Genomic DNA, 23,262 nt, shown 5'->3' with positions numbered 1-23,262 from the left:
CACTTTATGTTCTGTGTAGGTGCCAACTGTTGAATTCTTTACTTAATATATACTAAATCAATCTTCTGTATATAAAGATAATTTTAAATGAATCTTGATGTGAATGGAATGGGAGAGGGAGCGGGAGATGGGAGGGGTGTGAGTGGGAGGGAAGTTATGGGGGGGAAGCCATTGTAATCCATAAACTGTACTTTGGAAATTTATATTTACTAAATAAAAGTTAAAAAAAAAAACAATTCTGTGTCTGGGTCCCCAAGCTAAGGGCCCTTTGAAGCCTAGATGGAATCCAGCATGCTCCCAGAGTTCGTATACCCTGCTTGCTTGCAGAATTAGTATCATGTGCACATTGTCATGATTTATGGGTGTATTTTTGCAGTGGAAGTCGAGTTTCACCTGATTCTGCTTGATTCATGGCCAGGATATCTAAGGGAATTTGGGTAGCAGCATCTCAAGTCAGCACAGGTTAGCAAATGCTGAGGTCCTGTGGATAACCCCAGGAATATTGCACTCAGTCTCCTTCTCTGGGCCTTGGCTCCTGGCTCTTCTCTCTTGGCCCCTTCTCTCCTGCTCTCTCTCGGTTCCTCTCTCTAGCCTCCTCCTCTGGTCTCTTGGCTCTGCTCTCCTCTCTCCCCTTCTCTGCTCTATCTTCTCTCCTTGCTAGCTCCTCTCCTCTCTGTTTATCTCTCTTATACTCTCTTTCTATTTTTTTTTTTCCTTCGCCGCCCCTTCACTCCGGTCTGTAGGTTGTTCCCCAATAAACCCTTTCCCTTAAAAAAATTATAGATTCCATATTTAAACCATTTCTGGCTTCTTTCAAGATACTCTTTGTGGTTAGAAGTGGCTATGAGCTCCTTTGCCATTTTGCTTAGAATTTTTCTCTGTTCGGATTCATTATTCTTAAATACTGCCTTCCATCAAACCCTTGGGCATAGATGCAATTCAATCAGTCTTTTCTTTGTCAGTTTATAACAGGGCAGCATTTACTCCATCTTATAATATCTTATTTCTCATATCTGCCTTAAGACATTATCAGAATGGCCTTTGGGGTTAAAATTTCTATCCACATTCTAATCACAGTCACTTAAAAATCCCTGAGAAGGTTAAGATTCTTCTTGCCGAAGATTCAGACTTTTTCTTGAGCCGTTCCCAGAATTGCCTTTGGCCATATGATCTTTTTTGTACCTGCTCCTGTGAATTCTTCCAGGTACCTCCCTCTAGCCCTGTGCCCAAGCCTCTTCTGTCTTCACGTAAATGTATTAGCAACGACACTACTTCTAGTACCAGTTTTCTTAGTTCATTCTGTGTGGTTGTAACAGAATCTGAGATGGAGTCCTTTTTATAGTATAGAAATGTACTGGTCTCACAGTTCTGGAGGTTGGAAAGTCCAAGCTCTGCTGAGAGCCTTCGTGCTGTGTGGTGAGAGCATGCTACAGAGAAAGAGAGAAGGCAAGAGAGAATAAAATTTCCTTTTCTAACAAACCCAGTTTCATAATTAATCTACTTCTATTATAAAAATTAATCCATAAATAATGGCAGAGCCCCCAAGAGCTAATCATTTATTACTAGGGCTCATCTCCCAATAGGGTTGCATTGAGGATTAAATTTCCAATACTTAAACCTTGGGGCACACATTTAAACTGTAGGAACCGGTAATATATGTGACATCTTGCTTGTCCCTAAATATTCCTTGTAACTTAGAAGCGAGTGGTTAAACATAAAATCTATAATCCCGTCACTAACTTTGGCAAGTGGGGATGAAGGGAAGCAGGTAAGTTCTTGGGTGGGAAGTTGCCAGATCTGATTTCCTTATAAACAGGCTGGTGGCAGATCTGGCTAAGTAGTTTTGGCTAGCAGGAATGTCAATTAAACGTGGAATGCTTTTAACCATAGGTGCCTATTTGTCTAGGATTGATTACTAATATCGCATAAATAATTATTATATATATTTATTTATTATTGATTTATTATTTATATATATTATATCACATAAAGCATGTCATGATTTGTGCATAAATTGGAGATGTCACAAGCTTAGTGTTTTCTTCTGTGTAAGCGAGATGACTTCACATGTTTGGGAAACATATCTGCTCACCTGGGCTGCTGCAGTCTTGTGCTGGAACAGCTGAAAGCTATGATAGAGTCCTCAGAGTTCTCACTGGACCTCATGATCACGTGCATTCTTGGGGAACATATCTAACTGCTGCTCTTTGAGTCTGATTTAATAATATAATCCTTTTTATTATCTCAGGTAATTTAAAATATCCATGAACGCTCAAAAAAGGTAAAACTTTCAATGCATTGCAGCCTTGAACTAGAGATTAACTGATGAAATCAATCTGACTCTAGCACACTCAAACCTTATACTTAATTCCTTTCTTTTAAAATGTATTTGAGGCCAGCGCCGTGGCTCACTAGGCTAATCCTCTGCCTTGAGGCGCCGGCACACCAGGTTCTAGTCCTGTTCCGGGCGCCGGATTCTGTCCCGGTTGCCCCTCTTCCAGGCCAGCTCTCTGCTGTGGCCAGGGAGTGCAGTGGAGGATGGCCCAAGTGCTTGGGCCCTGCACCCCATGGGAGACCAGGAGAAGTACCTCGCTCCTGTCTTCGGATCAGCGCAGTGCGCCGGCCGCAGAGCGCTGGCTGCGGAGACCATTGGAGGGTGAACCAACGGCAAAAGGAAGACCTTTCTCTCTGTCTCTCTCTCTCACTGTCCACTCTGCCTATCAAAAAAAAAAAAAAAGTATTTGAGAATAGCAGTGTATATAGGTATGGGTGAAAAGAATAACAATTACATTTTGAGATATTAATTATTCTCAGAAAATTAATAGAGCTGGCAGTGGGAAAAGGTGAAACAGAGATGGAGGGTTCTCTACCAACATTTTTTTTTTTTTTTTAAGGAGAGACAGACAAACAGTCAAAAATGAGCTGTCATCCACTGGTTCAATTTCAGATGCCCACAACAGCAAGGCTTGGCAAAACAGAAGCCAGGAACCTGGGACTCTATCCAGGTCTCCCACAGTGAGATACCACTACATACCCATCAGGGTGGCTTTTATATAAAAAAGAGAAAGTAAGTGTTGGTGAGGGTACAAATAACTTAGAATCCTGGGTACTAGTTGTGAGACCATAAAACGATACAACATCTATGGAAAACAGTGTGTGATTCCTTAAAATTAAAAATAAGATTATATTTTTAAAAAGTTACATAAAATGACAGTTGTACAAAATATTGACATATTTGGCTTTTGGTATTAATAACTATTCCCAAAGGAAATACCAGAACAGATTACAAAATCAGCAAGTATGATTCAACCAAAACAGAAGCCACAATAGCCTTATTACACCTTCTGTCATATTTGATAACGTAGATAAGGATATTCTAGAATGTATGACATGGGGGCTAGTGCTGTGGCATAGTAGGCTAAGTCTCTGCCTGTGGCGCCAGCATCTTATTTGGACTCTGCTTCATGTCATGACTGCTCCACTTCCAGTCTAGCTCTCTGCTAATGGCCTGGGAAAGCAGTGGAAAATGATTCAAGTGCTTGGCCCCCTGCACCCATGGGAGAGACCTGGAAGAATCTCCTGGCTCCTGGCTTCAGATTGACCAAGCTCCAGCCATTGCAGCCATTTGGGGAGTGAACATGTAGATGGAAGACCTCTCTTTCGCTCCCTCTCTCTCTGTAACTCTAACTCTCAAATAAATAAATAAAATCATTAAAAAAAAGAATGTGTGAAAACTAGGTTTCATAGCAGCCAAACTGATAATCATTTGTGAAAGTAATAGGAAGATTTTATTTTATATATATATATGTATATATATATCCTTTTTTGAAAAATATTAGTCCTTTAATTTTTTCTTGTCTTGAAAAGTTTTAATTTCACCTTATGTATGACTGAGGGCTTCACTGGGTAAAGTATTTGGGCTTGGTAGATTTTTTTCAAGACGTGGACTATATTGCTTCATTCTCTCTTGGCCTGTAGGATTTCTTTTGAGAAATCTTCTATCAATTTTTTCGGTAATCCTAGAATTGGGGAAAGTTTCTGTTAGTTCACTGAATAGCTTTTCTAAGCCGTTCTTTGTTCCCGTTATCTCAGGTACTCCAAAACTCATATATTTGTTTGTTTGATGATATATTATAGATCCTGAATATTGTTTTTTTTCAATCTTTTCTTCTTTTGTGTGTGTGTGTGTATGTGACTAAGATATTATATTATCTAGATCAGATAATTTTTCTTCTGCCTCACTGCTTGTTTTTAAGGCTTTCCATTGTGTTTTATCGGACTTATTGAATACTTCAATTCTAATATTTCTGGTTTTTTAAATCTGTATCTCTGCTGAATTTCTCATTGATGTCATGTCATGTACTGATTACCTAATTTCATTTGTTTCTCTGTAATTTTTAGTAACGTTATAATCATTCTATTGAATTCTTTTTAAGGGATTTTGTCCATCCCTCCTTCTTCACAGTCCAATGTTAATGCACTGTTTTGTTCCTTCGGGAGAGTCATATTGCTTCCTTGTTCATGTTTCTTGTGTTTCTACACTGATTTTAGTGCATCTGGGGATCTTTTATTTATGTCTTCTGAGGGATCCTTTTTTGCTTCATTTTATATACCATAATTCAGTTTAATTATTTTTAAAACTGCAGGCTTTTTTCCAGAATATGTGCCTCTGGGCTCAGTAAAGCACTTAATTCTTACCCCTGAACTCCAGGGCTGTGTTGTGGGTGGAGCCAGGGAACTGTGGCCACCATCTGTGGGTGGGACAAGGGTCCAGACTGACACCAAGATGGGCATGGTGCGGGGCCTCTGGCTACAGTCGGCTGGGGGAGGTGATGTTAGCACTGGCTAATGTGTTCAGTTCCAGCTTTTCTCTGTTCCATGGTAAACCAGCTGATCCACAGCTTACAGTGAGCTCATGGTGCCAATGCACTTCACCCACTCGAGAGTCTACATCATCCAGAGCACTCAGTGCACAGTATGTCCTCTGCCCCACTGTGAGATCCATCCTCAGTGTGCAGGGAAATCCTAGTCTCCGCAGTTAGACGGGAGTGTGTGCATGGATCCAACTGTGCCTGTGACCTTCTTAGCTTCATGGCTTATTCCCAGCTCTTCCATGGTCACAAGATGCCGTAGGTCTACTTTCACCCTTCAAGGGGCCCTGTTTTCGGATCCAGTGGTCTCTGGAAGCACAGGGCTACCTGTTGTCCTCTGTCAGAATTGAATTCAGCAACACCCCTGCCATAGTTGGCACTTTGGTGAGGGAAGCAACGTGAGCCCCATTCAGGGAGAAGATTGATCATTTACACCCCTGTTAGCGCCTCTGTCCAGACTCAAATCTATTGGGACCATGGCAATTCTCTCTCAGTCAAAGCTTCTGGCTGTGGGGGTCGTGGCAGCTTCTTTCCACCGCACCTTGGCAAGATGTCCTTGGCCAGTGGGGAGCCAGTTATGTAGAAGTAGGGGTGGCTGGTAGTGCAGCCAGCAGTGGCCTATCTGTCCTCTCTCCTCACTGCCAAATGGAGTATCTTGTTTTCCCTCAGTTCTCCACTGAAAAGTTCTCTCAATTGGTCCCTTGAAAACTGGTCCTTTCTTTATTATTCCGCTATCTTTCTGTAGCTGAGGTCAGTGTGGCTTCTCACTATGCTAATTAAATTGAAATTAGCCTTGTTTTTTCTATTATCATTAATATTTAAAAATACATAGATTTCCTATGTACTTAATAGATAATATAGTCTCGTACCAATGATTAATACTCATTTGGAAAAAAATAAAATTAAATATAGGTCATTATATAAATGAGAGGGAAAATAAGAGCACTAAGCATGGAACAAAAGGACAATAAAATATGGAATAAAATATATAATGAAATGTACAGCAAGTAAAGTATTATCAATAAGTAGACCAATCAAAATGTATTGGAGCCAAAGTAGATGTAGATATTATCAAATTGGGCTAAGAAAATTAATAATCCAATGCTTTCCATTGCATAAGGAATGATTTTAAAGTTGGACATATAGCGTCCCAAAGATTACAAATAGTAATGAATCTATATGAGACAGATGTCATCATAAAATAATAAAAAACAAAAATAGGAAGACATAAATATATATAAATAACAAAGTTTCATAAAGACATATAACTTTAATAAGAAATTACCATCTGTCACTGCTACAGTGATACTAACACACTGATACACTGATATTAATTCCTGAAGAACATATTTATAAATTCTATATATGTAATATCATACACATATTGCCATTGAGAATGATTATTTTAAGTTTTCTTAGAATATTTACATAATATGAATATAAACTTGGCTACACATAAATTTGAAAAATGTAGATTTCACTCAGAATGATACTTAGATGATGATGAAATGAAGCATAAAAATAAAAATTGTCCATTCTTCTAGAGGTAGAACTACCTTAAATGACCATTTTTGCATAGAAAAAATTAATTTTACAGTTTTATAAAATGAAAGTACATAAAATATCAAAATAAATTTGCTATCATAAAACATATCTAGAGATAAGCACATAGTTTAAATACTTTAAACATTGAAAGATGAAAGGAAAATAAATGGACTAAACATTTAATCTAAGAAATTATAAAAGGATGCATGCTTGTGCATGAACATAAAGCAAAAGAAAGAAATAATTATCATGGAAGTAGAGTCTTATGTTCTTTACCCAACTACACAACCACTTAACAAATTTTAAAAAGTAGAGCTGACAAAGAAATGGGAGATACTAAGTAATTACTGATAAAATTATACAAAATATCACTGTCTCAACAATTTTTGTTAAATAGAGTGAGTTTGAGTTTGAATGATCTAAATTCAGCTCTCCACAGCTTTCTTGCAGAGGGAGTTCAATATGAGACACTTCTACATATCAGCTTCATATCTTGAACAGAGTCATATATCCAATTTGGTCTTACAAATTCAGGGCTTTGCTCAATTCAAAATAATAATTTATCGTAAGTTATTTATTTAAACAACTTTAACATATTCAACATTTTCCTAGTGTTATTTGTGAATGCTTACTCCATGTTTCTATAGCTATAACAGAAAATGTGGTATTTTTTAAATCTTTCTCTCTGTTGTAGAGTATGAAATGTTTTTCTTTCTAAAATGAACCATCAGATTACCTCTGCCTGTATTAGAAGTCTCTCACCTCTTCTATGTCTTTGTTCTATCAACAATAAGCTTCTTTTTCTCCCATCTTCAGTCATTTCGTTTCCCCTGCTTTTGTCTCCATAGCACATCAGATTTCCTCTGTTCTTCAAAAAATTTTTTTAACTCTGTCACCTACTTTCTTTACTTCCAGGAGAAGTATATACTCAGTGTCTCATATTACTTATTCTCTATTATCTTGGACTCTTTTGATTTGGATCCACAGATAGATGATAGATAAACAAGAAATGTGTGAATATTGTTTTTACTAATAGCATATACATATATATTTTACCTTTATTCATAGAGATATTGAGAATTGTATTGTTTTATAGAATCTAATAGCTCTAAATAGATGCCTACCATAATTAACACTTGTAAAAATGTAAAAATAAATATATTATTATTGATTCATAATAATACATAAGATACATGTTTTATTTACTTAATGCATTTGGAAATATTGTATATTGAGAATATCATTTCCTCAAATTCTGAGTTTCAGGTATGTTTCAAAATTATCCTTAGTTTCCTTTGGGAAACATCCAAGAAATGGCATGTCTGTAATGTTGTATTTTCTATTTCAATATTAGAGAACCATGGGTAGGCCAATTTGCCACAGTTTGAGCAAGTCCCCTATGATTAATGATGATTTCTTCTATTAAATTACATGAGTTATTAGGTATATGAATGGTTCAATGCTCTGATATTCTGAATGCAAGGTGGGTACCTGCAAACACTTCTTAGTAACACAGATTAATATTATTAACATAACTACTAATCCAAGAATAGTACTTGCCAACTGTGTCCCTTTGAATTTTCACATTGGTAATGTATTTATAAAGGATGAGCTTTGTAATATAGGTTAATGCATTCACAGAAATGATAACCTTTTAATGTCCACCTTTGTTTTAGAAGAAAGATCTATATTTCCCAATTAGTATTAAATCTTCCTAGACTTAGATAATAGCCAATCCTCTTTGGTCTGGAATGGTAGATCTTAACCTTACAGCTTAGGTTGAATGGCCACACTAAAGATTAAAAAGCACTGTGACCACATTTAAATTGTTGTGAGTAGATGTCCCTGATGACCTTTATTAGTTAAGTCTCATCTCTGAAGGAGCAATATTGCATAGTGAGGTCATCCATCCTGTATGTTGGTATCACTTGGGCATTGTCATTATTACATGATATTAAAAAGATGTTGAATATTTCCCTGACAGAGGTTACCAGTAGCCACTACATCTTATTTCCTGACCATGCTCAGGGTGGGATGGTTAAGCCCTTGCTGCTTCATAAGTACAATTGCTCATCTGCACATTGGAATATACATAGCAAACCAACAGAAACAGGTATAATGAAAAACAAAATCAGAAATTTTAATGAAAATTCTACACATATAGATTGGGCTTTTACAATGAGGGAGATAACCATCCCATTTAAAAATACAATTGGCCACATCACAATTTACTGTGTTGTAGAATGTTTGGTTTCAAGATAACTTTTATTGTTAAGACATTAAACTTTCTTTATAATTTAAGATACACAGGGGCCAGTGCCGCGGCTCACTAGGCTAATCCTCCGCCCGCGGTGCTGGCACACCAGTCCCGGTCGGGGCGCCAGATTCTGTCCCGGTTGCCCCTCTTCTAGTCCAGCTCTCTGCTATGACCGAAGTCCTTGGGCCCTCACCCGCATGGGAGACCAGGAGAAGCACCTGGCTCCTGGCTTCGGATCAGCTGGGTGCGCTGGCCACAGCATGCCAGCCGCAGTGGCCATTGGAGGGTGAACCAACGGTAAAGGGAAACCTTTTTCTCTGTCTCTCTCTCTCACTGTTCACTCTGCCTTTAAAAAAAAAAAAAAAGATACACAGGATTTGGGTTGAAACGTATATAAATATGTAAAGGCTTTTAAAAATCAAGTTTATATTTTTTATCTTGAAATGTATTTATTATGACTTTTAAAATTATTCATTTAAGAGGCAGACGGAGAGAAATTATGAACTCTGTGATTAGGAACTTAAAGGAGTAAGGATTTCTTACAAAGCAAGAACTGCCTGTCGCTGGTAGTTCTTATCATCCCTGGCCTGCATTCTCTCCTTTCTTCCCACCTCCATGCACTGCATCCTAACAACCCATTCAAAAGCAGGAAGTAGCAGAGCGGATGTGAATTAAGCTTTCCTTAGGCATCTGTTATTTTTATTGAGGATCAAGGGCTTCTATTTATCTTAGAATATCTTCCTTTCATCTCAGTGTGTGGAACAATGAGTTGAGTATTCTCTTGCTGTGAATAAGGCTTGAAAAGTTAATATCTGGGAAAAGGCAGGGTAATCATGACGACTGGCTTCAACGAATATGACTATCCCTTGGGACTATTACCTATAAAATCTCAAACAAATTTAGCCGGTGAGAATAAGTTGGTAATGGCCAAAATCTAGGAATGTCTCTGACCAACTTAGAACCTGAAAAATTACCTGCTAAGTGCAGTTGCCAAATATTGGAAATATATATATTGAATTTATTGATAAAGAAAAAATGAATTCTTAGGAAGAAAAAATCACAGCATGAATAAAATTATTTGAATTATAACTGATTAATTTGGAAGACCATAAAAATATACAGATGGTCAATGATTTGGAAATAATTATCTCTTGATTTTCAGAGAAAAATTCAGTTTCTTATTTTGTTGGTATTGGCATTTGTAAAGAAGAAAAGGAAGGCACACTTGTTGTCACTTGGCTGGACCTCAAGATGTTTTATAGGGTGAAATACTGTTGATGATACAGACTTTGGAGCTTAGCTTGGCAAGCACATAGTCTCAACATGGAGATGCTCAGACATTCTTTTTAAACTCATTGGAGACAGATGTATAATTCAGGATGTCAATTGATTTCTTTATAATGAGTATTTACATTTGTGGTGACAAGACAGGGTTCATTTTCTGATTTTTTTGTTATAACTATTCCTGGACATCTAAATTTAGTAATTATAACATTTGGTAAAAATGCAATTAAGAAGGCAAAGAGTCTAGAGCAATATTAAGAGTATTTTCAAGCCAGAGAAGAGTCTGAAAGATCTCTGCAACAGCACAGCAACAGATCTCTCCACAGCCCCGCTGTGTCTGGGGCGTGGATTATTTCTCTTTGCTGGAGTGTGCATTTTAAGGGGCCTGCATGGTGGCAAACACAGCTGATTGAAACTTGTCTTCAGACTCACTTTTCCCATATTTTATTGCTAAATATGACCTCCACTGTCATTTCAGTCCTTCCCTAGCTGTGTTGTCATTGGCTAGATGAGTGAAACTATGATCTTATGAGCTTAGAAGATGTTCCTTCTTCATTTATCTCAATTGGTGTAAACTTCTTATTTACATTTTGCTCTTGTAAATAAAGTTAATTTGCTCCACATGCAACATATATACCTGTGGTTGAAGGATGAAAAATTTAGTGGTAATTTAGAGAAAACATTTAAAATACAGGAAAAATTAAAGAAGACGGTGAACTACATGGTTCTAAGTAAGTAACTCAGCTAATATTTGGTCTGAGAAACAAGATGAGGTTGATAATGAGAGGAGCCATAAAAGTGAATGAGGACTGTGAATAGAAAGAACCACAGATAACTTGGATAAGTGCTGAAAAATTGAATGTTTAAAAAAATTTTTTGCTTGCAATGCAGTATTGAGAGTTAAATAAGGTGTTGGTGTATTTTTCTGTTGGCAGGAAAGAAAGGTTAAGATATGGGGATAGAAAGCAAGAGAGACTATGGAATTTAATGAAAATTTATCCTCGTTACAATCAAAGCTGCTGTATAAATCCTTATTTTTGGTGATTCATTTAGTGAAATGTCACCAGGACACACCAGGAATATTCCTGGAATTAGAACCTTGAAGGTGTGTGTTGGGGGGAAAATGCCCAACTGAAACCCTTGTACAAATCAGTCTTTATTATTAAAAAAAAAAAGAAAAGAAAAAATCCCTCAAAATAGTATGGTTTTTAATGAAGGACAGGGACAGAACTGGTTCAGGTTGTTCGGTTAGTGCCGCTTTGGTACTGTCTCCACGTGGCTTAAGGAGAATGCGTTTGGGTGGTGATAATGACTTCTGTCCCCTGCATGGTGGAATCACCCAGGATAGGGAGTTATGAACTTTCTGATCCTTTGTTGCTGCGGCTTTGTCACTTTCAGCTTCAGTACCTTCAGTAAACAACACTGCCAGATTTCACACCAGTTCTGGGTTGAATTTCTCACTTCACCACCTGCAATGTGTTTTTCCCTGGATTACATGAATATAATAATGATCAGGTACCAACTATGACACTGCAACAATGTAAAAGTGATGTTAAGGGCACATTGTATTGTCCTTTTGTTGAGCAACTGAGCCAATGAAGGAGATTCTGGGGAGATCAATCACAAGTCCATCACTCTATTTTATCTAATGTCATCTTTCCCAATATCAAGCACTTACATTATTCACCATTTTCAGAAAACTTATGAATCTGAGTGATGGGAATCTATTTCACAATGTTTAAAGGAATAGAAGTGTTAGACAAATATAGTGAAAAAAAGATGCTTTAAACTTTGTTAGTTTTCAATTATCCTAACTGAAAAGTGATCCCGGTTAAATATAAGAGTGGGAGTAAGAGAGGGAGGAGATGTACAGTTTGAGACATGCTCAATTGGACTTGCCCCAAATGGTAGAGTTAGAAATGTGCCAGGGGATTCCAATTCAACCCCATCAAGGTGGCATGTACCAATGCCATCTCACTAGTCCCAGTGATCAATTTCAGTTCACAATTGATAGGTCTAAGAGTCAAAGGGATCACATAAACAAGACTAGTGTCTGCTAATACTAACTGATAGAATCAAAAAGGGAGAGAACGATCCAACATGGGAAGCAGGATACACAGCAGACTCATAGAATGGCAGATGTCCTAAACTGCACTCTGGCCTCAGAATCAGCCCTCAAGGCATTTGGATCTGGCTGAAGAGCCCATGAGAGTATTTTAGGCATGGAAAGCGAAAACACTCCAGGAAAAAAAAAGACCTAAATGAAATATCTCTGTGAGTGAGATCCCAGTGGGAAGAACGGGCCATCAAAGAAGGAGGTACCTTTCTCTGAAGGGAGGAGAGAACTTCCACTTTGTCTATGGCCTTGTCTAATTAAGATTAGAGTTGGCGAACTCAAAAGGCTTTCATAGCCTTGGCAACCCACGACGAGAGCCTAGGGTGATTACTGATGCCATAAACCAGAGTGTCAAATTGTAAAGTCAACAACAGGAGTCACTGTGCACTTACTCCTCATGTAGGATCTCTGTCTTTAATGTGTTAGTACAATGTGAATTAATGCTATAACTAGTACTCAAACAGTACTTAACACTTTGTGTTTCTGTGTGGGTGCAAACTGTTGAATTCTTTACTTAATATATACTAAATTGATCTTCTGTATATAATGATAATTGAAAATGAATCTTGATATGAATGGAATGGGAGAGGGAGAGGGAGATGGGAGGGTTGTGGGTGGGAGGGAGGTTATTGGGGGGAAAAGCCACTGTAATCCAAAAGCTGTACTGTGGAAATTTACATTTATTAAAAAAAGTTAAAAAATAATAAAGATGAAAGGAGAGATAAACACACACAAAAAAGGATTTCAGTGTTAGAAAAGAGTTTAAGAGATGGAAAACCAGACAGTCTTGATTTGGTCCTTAGCTGCATATACTTCAGTTGATTGCAGTACTTGTGTTGAAGTAGCTACTTTTCTTCTCTGTTCTTCTATCACATATTATTCTCATTTACTAATCCAGATTATTTTCTGCCTATATACATAAGCAACAGTGCAGTTTCTACTATTTTATGTTGAATTTTCTATTAGTGCACTTAGGAAATGAGCAAATATAACAGATTATCTGAAAGGAATGTGTCTATTTATTGATTACTTCTCACATATTTTATCTCAGGCAATCCTTCCACCAATGTGGCTAGCTCCTGTAAAATTTTCATTTTAAAGATAGGAATACAGAGAGCAGATAACTGCCTGAGTGACTGTTTCATGAGGAACACGGATGTGACTAGAACCAGGCATTGTAACTTTCAAATCTTCATTCTTTCTCTTTTTCCCTCTTTTTAAATTTGAGGAATCTTTTAGTACATTAGATTCTCAGAGTCACAGCAAATGAATGATAATTGCTACTACAACACAATTTCTTATCCATTCTCATGTTAATGTGGCACTAAAACAAAGGTGACAGATTTAGTGTAGTTCCTGAATACAACTGCAGGAATTTGATACTTCTCTTCCTTCTTTCTCTCCCTCCCTCACAGCTAGCAAAAATACCATCACACCATTTTTATCTACCTAAGTAACTCTGAGTAACGTGAGTGACTAGTTCAAGTTTACCAATTCATTTCTGTAGCGATCCTTCACAGAAACAAACAGGGAGATGGTTATACTCAGTTTTTATCTCTGTAGGACGCCCGGGACATACTGATTCCACTTATTTGCTACCACAGAGCTGAAGCCAGCTCCAGCAGATGTGCTTTCAATGATGCTGTCACTCATGAAGAGCTCTGCTGGTAACAGGCCAACCATGTGTCAGGAAGGCTGTACGTCCAAATCCTGAAAGTTCCTTGTTCCAGCCTTAAAACACATATATGTTTAAGATAAAAATAATACGGGGATATTTATATTTAATTGATATTTCTTACCAGAGGAAGTTTATGAATTAGTTTTCCATATAGAGTTGCATTTTACTATTACACATGATTTAAAAAACATTAGAGCAGGAAGCAATAAACACTGAACAGGAGGGTGAGGAAATATGAGATATAAAGCATCTGTTAGTCTATCAAATCAAAAGCACATAACATCCAAAGCAAAAAGGTTTATGAGATGTGTGTAAAATCCTTGAAAACAAAAAAGAGCTGAGAAATTGAAGCAAGCTCTGAGCCTTCAGGTCATAGCAGCACACAAGACTCCTGAGACCCCTACGCATTGCACTGTATATATCTTGCAAAAATCTTTACACATTTCATTTGTTTAAAAGATACACACACACACACACACACACACACTGAAGTCTTCTCTTTGCTGCCTTGTTCTTAAACTACCCACAAAATCCGGGTTGATCTGGCAGAAACTGAGAACTGCAGAACCAATCTGGGTCTCCCTCATGGGTGGCAGGAACTCATTCATCTGAGACCTGCTGCCTCTTAAAGTGTGCATTCGCAGGAAGCTGGAACTGGGAGTGGAGCCAGGACTAGAACACAGGAACTCTGACTTAGAATGTGGCTGTAACAAATGCATCTTAGCTGCTGAGCTGAATGTCCACCTTCATTGCACATTATTTCCACATCGTTACTAAACATGAATTATCAATCGTGCATAAGTAACTTACAGTTTATTTTATAACACTGCATTTCAGTGAACAATTCTAAAAATCATATCCAGCCATCATTGAGTTTCAGAATAAAGGTGAGTAAAAGAGTGAGCATAAATTAAAGGTAATAGAACATTTTTGGACTTGCTTCTTATGTTCTGTTTATGGTTTGTGTTACTATTTTATACGATGGGAAAGTCTTAATGGAAGCTGAGTTGGAGTAACTTAGGCAGATGGGTTATTACAACAGTGTTTGAAGTGTTTAGGTTATCAATTAATGAAAATGTAAAATTATTGAGTTCTTTTTAGAACAATAAATGGAAGTCTTTAAAATTACATTCTTTAGAAAAATAAACATAGATGTTTTCATTTTAAGAAGTTTGTTAATCTAGAAATCTGGAACATCATATAAGAAAACTAAGGAATGATTGTTTACTTTGTCAAGGGAGTCCTCTTGTCATTCCTCTATTGACTACTCGTTTTCTTATTCACATGTAAGTCCTTAATCCAGGAAGTTTGTAAATTTCCTCATTAAAGGTAATTAATACTTCATTAGTTGTTATCAAAATCCATTTTAAAGATCAATGAGAAATGATATGAAGGTCTATGCTGTATTTCTCCACATCTATGCTTCATCAGGCAGGACAGGCCCAAGGAGAAAATTAGGACTCCACAAACCTGGTAATGAACGTTTTCCAGATGGTTCTCTGTACCTACGAATACAAACTTCTGAGAACTCCCCCATTGCTTTAGGTGTCTACCTGAGATATCTCAAGAGTACTTATTAATAGTTTTTCTCAACTTCAGCAGAATCCTCAGGCACCCATTACCAGGAAGCCACCCAAGGATGACTCATTGCCAGTATCAATTTTGGTGATCTGGCTATCCCCATTGCCTAACCTTAAAATGATATAGTATTCAGCTGAAAAGGAAAAGAGTCAAATAATGTTCCAGATTGTATGATTAATTATTGTAACATGTATTATACATCATATCATATTTTCAAGGTAAACATTTATTTTAAAGCAAGCATATGTGACATATTTAGAGACATATATGATTAAGAAACAGGATTTTCATTCTTCCTCAGTCTCAGGGTATTTTCTGCAATAAATCATACATCAGAGATGTCATGGGTAATTATTTATTTATATATTTAAAAGGTTTACTTATTTATTTGATAGGCAGAGTTACAGAGAGAGAGGGAGAGCCAAAGATTTTCTAGCCATTGTTTCACTCCAGAAATGGCCACAATGGTTGGAACGGGGCTGATGTAAAGGCAGGAACCAGGAGCTACTTCTTAGTTTCCCACACTGGTGCAGGAGCCCAAGCACTTGAGCCATCTTCTGCTGTTTTCCCAGGTGCATTAACACGGAACTGGAAAGGAAGAGGAGCAACCGGGACTCAATCCAGTGCCTATATGGGATGCCAGTGCCATAGGCAGAGGCTTTGCCTACTATGCCACAGTGCTAGTCCCTATATTTTTATAGTTGATCCAAAGCACATATTTATGGATTGTATTGTGATATTTCAATACATATATACCTATGTGTAATGTTCACATCATAATAATTGGTATATTCATTACAACAGATATATACCATTCTTTTGTGTTTGGGTATATTCAAAATCCATTTTACTATCTATTTTGAAATATCCAATCCAATTTTATCAAAGAATGCCAGGAAGTGAGATCCATGATGGCTTTATAAGGAAAAGATGAGCTAATTTTAACAAGAAGAAACCGGAAGAATAGGGGAGGAACTGTGTTCCCAAGGGAAAGTTGGAGAGAAGTATGCAGTGAAAACTTCACAAGAAGAATGGAGATACTGTGTAGGAGTGAAGACTGTACAATCACGCAACAGCTATCAGGACACCTATCAATGACTCCGACAGGCATTGGAGATACCATCTCCTCAGACTTAGGTGAGGGGATTTTGTGGAAGCCCATAAGCCACTGATGATTTTGTATGAGGGAGAACCTTGCAGTCCTCATGGCTTTTGGTCTGGCCTCAAGAGTTGGCATGGGGAAGTGTGTCCTTTAATGCTGTGAGGGAAGGCACATTCCTTCCCCTTACCTGACAACCTATGTGAGGCATGCAGCAGGTTGTAGGAAGTAGTTGGGTAGATAGTGGATCCCCTGCACCCTCTGACTGTGGCAATCATGTGATTTCACAATAGACCAGGAAACTGAGGAGGGTTTGTGGTACAGCTTGGTCTTTGGAAAATCACTGGGTCCTATTCCAGAAACTTAGAGCTACCCGAGTGCTGTGGATCATTGCAGCGGACATTGTACTCAGACTCTGGTGTGCACAGATCCTGTGTTTGGTTTGTGCTCCTGAGTGGGTGGGGTGCTCTGGCACTCTGGGCTCATCTTGGGCACCTGGTTCACCTTGGCAGAGAGGGGCTGGGGTTGTAAACATGCCAGTCAGTATGATCATGTCCTTCCCCCTGCAGATGGTAGAGATCTGCCACACAAAACTGAATGTCATTCTAGACTCCTGCCTGACCCTTGAGCTCTTGTTGGACCTCCCTGACCCCACGCAACACAATTCTGGATATCTACTGAAGGAGCAGGTGTTCCACTAAGCCATAGAGGTACATTTCAAAGAATAGAATCATCAATGGAAATATCAAGTGTTTACCCCAGATGCTTAAAAATACAAATAAATAAAATAAATATGGCACATGAACAAGGATAATAATATGATATCCCCAAAGGGATCCAACAATATTTCAAATTTAAACTGTGACTATGAGGAGATTCATGAATTTCCTAAAGAGGAATAGAAAACAATGATGATAAGATTATCAGAAGCACAGAGAAGCAAATACATGAGTTAAAAATTTGTACATGACATGGACAAGAAATTCTTCCAGGATAGTGATATTAAAGACAAATAAATTGAAATATTAGACATGAAGAATTTAATAAGTCAAATAAAAAGTACAATGGAAAGCCTTATATACAAGAAAAAATACCTATACTTTACATCCTATACAAAAAATAACTCACAAAGGACCAATGATCTAAACTTAATACCCAAAACTATTAAATTACTAGATGAAAACAGGAGAAACAATGTAATACATTAGCCTGGCCAAAGATATTTTGGATAATACCCCAGAAGCATAGGTGATGAAAGCAAAGACAAATGGGGTTACATCAAGCTAAAAAGCTTCTGTACAGCAAAGGAATCACTCAACAAAGTGAAGAGGTACCAGACAGAATGGGAGACAGTATTTGCAAACTACACATTTGATAAAGAATTTGTATACAGAATATATAAGAAAATAAAGGAACTCAACAACAAAGTAGTCATACAATCTGGGATGATATATTTCCTTGTGTGTTCATTTACATTTTCCTGAATATTTGCAGTGTTGAACATTTTTTTCATATACTTGTTGGTCATTTGTATATCCACCTTTAAGACACATATTCAATTCATTCAGTAATTTAGAAATCTGATTATGCACGTTTTGCTGTTGTTTGAATTTCTTATATTCTGGAAATGAATACTTTATCAGAAGACTACTTTGCAAATAGTTATGTCATACTGAAGATCATCTCTTTCATGTTTTAAGAAAAGATTTATCTAATATATACAAGTTTCATGCATTTCATATATACGGTTTAATGAACATAGTGATATTTCCCACCCTGTCATCCCTCCCACACATGCTCCAGCCTTTTTTCCTTGTTCTCCTATTTCCACTCTTAATTATTACAAAGATCTATTTTCAGCTTACTTTATACTCATAAGGTTAACAATACAGTAAGTAAAGAGTTCACCAAAAAGCAGGAAGAAAAAACACTCAAGAGCAGAGGCAGGGGATGTAAGTAATCTTTGAATCTCAAAATGTCCATTTTGAAGATTGTCTCTTAGTTTCCTTTGCTGTTCAAGATTTTTTAGCACAATTCTATTTGTCTAGTTTTGCTTTTATTGTCTATGGTTGTCAGTTCACATAAAAAATCTTTGCCGGCCGGCGCCGCGGCTCACTAGGCTAATCCTCCACCTAGCGGCGCCGGCACACCGGGTTCTAGTCCCCGTCGGGGCACCGGATTCTGTTCCGGTTGCCCCTCTTCCAGGCCAGCCCTCTGCTGTGGCCAGGGAGTGCAGTGGAGGATGGCCCAGGTGCTTGGGCCCTGCACCCCATGGGAGACCAGGAAAAGCACCTGGCTCCTGGCTCCTGCCATCGGATCAGCGCGGTGCGCCTGCTGCAGCGCGCCGGCTGCAGCGCGCCGGCCGCGGCGGCCATTGGAGGGTGAACCAATGGCAAAGGAAGACCTTTCTCTCTGTCTCTCTCTCTCTCACTGTCCACTCTGCCTGTCAAAAAAAAAAAAAAAAAATCTTTGCCTATTCCAGTGTCTGGAAATATTTTCCCAATATAATCTTCTAGTAGTATCATATGTTTAGGTCTAAATAAATAAGTTTTTGATATATTTACAGTAGCTTTCATAAGTGATAAAAATAGGGGATTAGTTTCATTTTTTTGCATGGAGATTCCAAAAGTTCCAGTATTTTGTTTGAAGGGATTTTCCTTAATCCAGTGCATAATCTTGCTGCCTTTGTTTAAATACAGTTGGCAGGAAATAATTGGTTCAAATAATCTATTCCATGGTTCATTTGCCTGTTTGATGAAAGTACAATGCTGTCTTGATTACTATAATTTTATATTAAGTCTTGAAATCAGGTGTTGCAATGCTTTCAGTTTTGTTATTTTTGCTTAAGATTTCTTTGATTCTTTGGTGTCTTATGAGTTTTCAAATAATTTGTAGTTTTTTTTTCCTGTTTCTGTAAAGAATTGCCTTGTTACCTTGGTAGTAATTGCATTGAATTTGTAAATTGTCTTGAGTAGTGTGAACAATTTAAAATATTAATTCTTTCAATTTATGAACATTGGATGTATCCCCCTCCAACACCACCATTTTATATTTTCTTACATTTCTTTCATCAATATTTTGCAATTTTCTTTGTAGGAGCCATTTTATGAGCCAATAATTTTGAACAGCCTTTGTCTTGACTGTTGAGGAACAATACTTTTTGTTTGTTTGTTTATATTTTTGTTTTACATTTTTTCATACTAGTTGTTAACACCTATACTTAGTGTAAGGTTAATCTTATGAGTATAAAATTAACTGAAAAATAAGAATGGGAATGGGAGAGGAAGGAGGAAGAAGGGTGGGAGTATGGGTGAAAGGGAGGTAGGATAGGAAGATTCACTATTTTCCTAAATTTATATAAATGAAATTTGTGGAGCTTGTATTCCTTAGCTAAAATTAAAAAAAGAGAGAAGTCATTCTATCCCTTGGTTAAATTTGTTTCCAGGTGTTGGATTTTATTTTTTGTAGCTATGGTAAATGAGATTGTGTTATTGATTTCTTTATATTCAGTTTTGTTGCTGGTACATAAAGCTACTGATTTTTGTATGACTGTGAGTGGGAAAAATGGATATTGTTATCTTGACCCTGATATTAGAGGAAATGATTTGAGCTTTTCCCCATTCAGTATGATGAAAGTTTTGGTTTGTTACAGATAACCTTTTTTATGTTGAGGTACATTTGTATTATACCTAACATTTTTTTATCATGAAGTGATGTTGAATTTTAACAAATGATTTTACTGCCTGTATCGAGATGATAGTAAGGTTTTATCCTTCATGTGCCATAGGTAGCATATCAGTGGGTCTTGCATTTTTATGCATTCATCCATTCCATATCATTTAATTGTGAAGTTGAATCCATTTACATTCAAGATGATTTTTATCAAGTAAAGATAGATTCATGACATTACATTTTTTACCTACTTGTTTTGGATAATCTTCCTTATTTTATTCTCTTATTATTTATATTTGTAGTTTGGTGGTTTGGTTTTCTTCTCTTTCTCTTTTTCACACTCTGCTGTTGAATTTTGCATTTTCATGTGTTTTCATGTGCATATATGATGGTACTTATCATCTTTCCACTTCTATGAAAACTTCCTCAAGCATTTCTTGTAGATCTCACATAGTTATAAATTCTCTAGTGTTTTGTTTTGTTGAAAGTATTTCTCCTTCATTTTTAAATGATACTTTTGCTGGGTATTGTATTCTTGATTAGGACTTTTTTCCTGTCAGGATTTGACCATATAATTTAGTATCTTCTGGCTTGTAAAGTGCATACCCAAAAGTTTCTTATTTCAAAATGGGAGATTCTTTTTGATACATTCCACTTGATGCTTGTAGAAAGCTCTTTTCCTTATATTTCTGACCAAGTATATGATGTTGTTCAAGTAATCTTTAATGATCCTCTATAATTAATTCATTGAGTTCTTCTATCTAGATATTCATATATTTTTAAGGATGTAGAACATTTTCAGCAATTTTTTTAACCCAGAAACATTTTATGTAAGGTATACAAACTTCATGCATTTCATAAATACAACTTTATGGACAAAGTGATTCTTCTCACCATACCCACCCTTCGACCTGCACTCCCACACTTGTTTCTCCTCCCATTCTTATTTTTTACTAAGATCTACTTACAATTAACTTCATACATGGAAGATCAACTCTATACTAAGTAAAGTGTTCAACAAATAGTATGAAAAATATTTTTCCTCAACAGTCAAGACAAGGGCTATTCAGTCATTGCATCTCAAAGTGTCAGTTTCAATTCTATAGATTACCTTTCAGGTGCTCTATTAGTTACCACAGACCACGGAGAACACATGGCATTTCTCCTTTTGGTACTGGCTTATTTCACTAAGCATAATGCTTTCCAATTGCATTACTTTTGTTCCAAGTGAGAGGATTTCTTCTTCTTCTTCTTTTTTTTTTTTTTTTTTTTTTTACTGTTCTGTAGTATTCAATGAGTACATATCACATAATTTCTTTATTCAGTTTTCAGTTGATGGACATTTGGGCTGATTCCATATCTATTGTGAATTGAGCTGCAATAAACACAGGGGTACAGATAACTCTTTAATATGTTAATTTCTTTTCTCTTGGCTAAATTCCCAGGAGTGGGATGGTTGGGGCATATGGTAGGCCTATATTCAGATTTCTGAGATCTCTCTTACTGTCCTCCACAGTAGCTGGACCATGTTACATTCCCACCAACAGCAGATTAGGGTAGCTTTCCCCCACATCCTCAGCAGCATTTGTTGTTTGTTGATTTTTGTATGAAAGCCATTCTAACTGGGGTGGGGTGAAACCTCATTGTGGCTTTTACTTGCATTTCCCTCTTGTCTAGTGATCCTGAGCATTTTTTCATGTGCCTGTTGGCCATTTGGATTTCTTCTTTTAAAATACGCCTATTTATGCTGGCACCGAGGCTCAATTGGCTAATCCTCCACAGGCACCCCGGGTGCTAGTCCTGGTTGGGGTGCTGGATTCTATCCCGGTTGCTCCTCTTCCAGTCCAGCTCTCTGCTGTGGCCCGGGAAGGCAGTAGAGGATGGCCCAAGTGCTTGGGCCCTGCACCCAATGGGAGACCAGGAGAAGCACCTGGCTCCTGGCTTCAGATCGGCGCTGTGTGCTGGCCGTAGCGGCCATTTGGATGGTGAACCAACGGAAGGAAGACCTTTCTCTCTGTCTCTCTCTCCCTCACTATTTAACTCTGCCTGTCAAAAAAATGAAATATGCCTGTTTAAATCCTTTGCCCATTTATTAACTGCTTTTTTTTTTGTTATTGTTGAGTTTCTTGAGCTCTTAATAGATCTGAATATTGATCCTTTATCAGTTACATAGTTTGAAAGTAATTTCTCCCATTTTGTAAGTTGTCTCTTCACTTCACTTGGTGTTTGTTTTGCAGTGCAGAAACTTCTTAATCCATGAGGGCAGAATTGGAGCCATAGCATACTATTGGGCCCAGAAGGGGATTTTATTAGAGTCTTAGAGCTGAATGGGTGCCTTCACATAACCTCTAGGGGCCAACAAGCTCAGGGAGCTCTGTTCAATTCCATTTCCTAAATTTGGCTGGGAGGGGCTGAGCATCTGCTTCTCCAGGCCTACGTTGACTGAGTGACTGAGAATAGGCGCCCCAACAGCTCTGTCAGCCCACTGGAGTGTCGGAGGGGTAGCTCAGTACCATCCAGGGAGCCTCTGTGTACCAAGCCACTCAGTAAAGTCTGCTTGGCTGCTTCCCAGGATTACAGATGAGTGTGCAGGGCACGTACCTACTTTCCTGGGCCTCCATGGGATACATTCCTCAAGGCAGCTGCCTAGCAACTTTCTGGGGCTGAGTGTGGGTAGGCAGGGCCAGCTGGCTGTGTCCTGGAGCAGTAAAATAGGACCATTGGGTTGCTTCTAAGGACCCTGCAGGGCAGAGCCTGGTTGCTTCACAGGAATAGGAGGGTGTGCAGTGCCTCAGGACTTGTATACGCAGCTGGCTCAGTAGGCAGTAGGGGCAGCTACCTGTTGCTTCACAGGGAAGTAGGTAGATGGGATCTTGGTGATACCATGCTGTAGAAGCATGGGTGAAGGAGGGTACAGCATGGGCAAAGGGTGTTCTCCAACGAAATTCACTAGTGTGGCAAGCCAGCAGGTTCCCCAACTGGTTTCAAGGTATGTGTAGGTCATAAAGTTCTCTAGCAATAAACATTCCAGGTGAACAGTAGTATGAGTGGGGACTGCACAGACCTCTGCTTATTCTTTCCTACTGAGTGAAGTCCTTCTTTGTTTTGAATTGAGTTCCAGAAACAGGACAGTGGGTGCTGCGTGCTCAGTTCCTTTCT

This window comes from Oryctolagus cuniculus, chromosome 8 (assembly GCF_964237555.1).
Source record: "Oryctolagus cuniculus chromosome 8, mOryCun1.1, whole genome shotgun sequence".
Lineage (NCBI taxonomy): Eukaryota > Metazoa > Chordata > Mammalia > Lagomorpha > Leporidae > Oryctolagus > Oryctolagus cuniculus.
The sequence above is the reverse complement of the archived record's forward strand: the minus strand, read 5'-3'. Positions refer to the sequence as shown.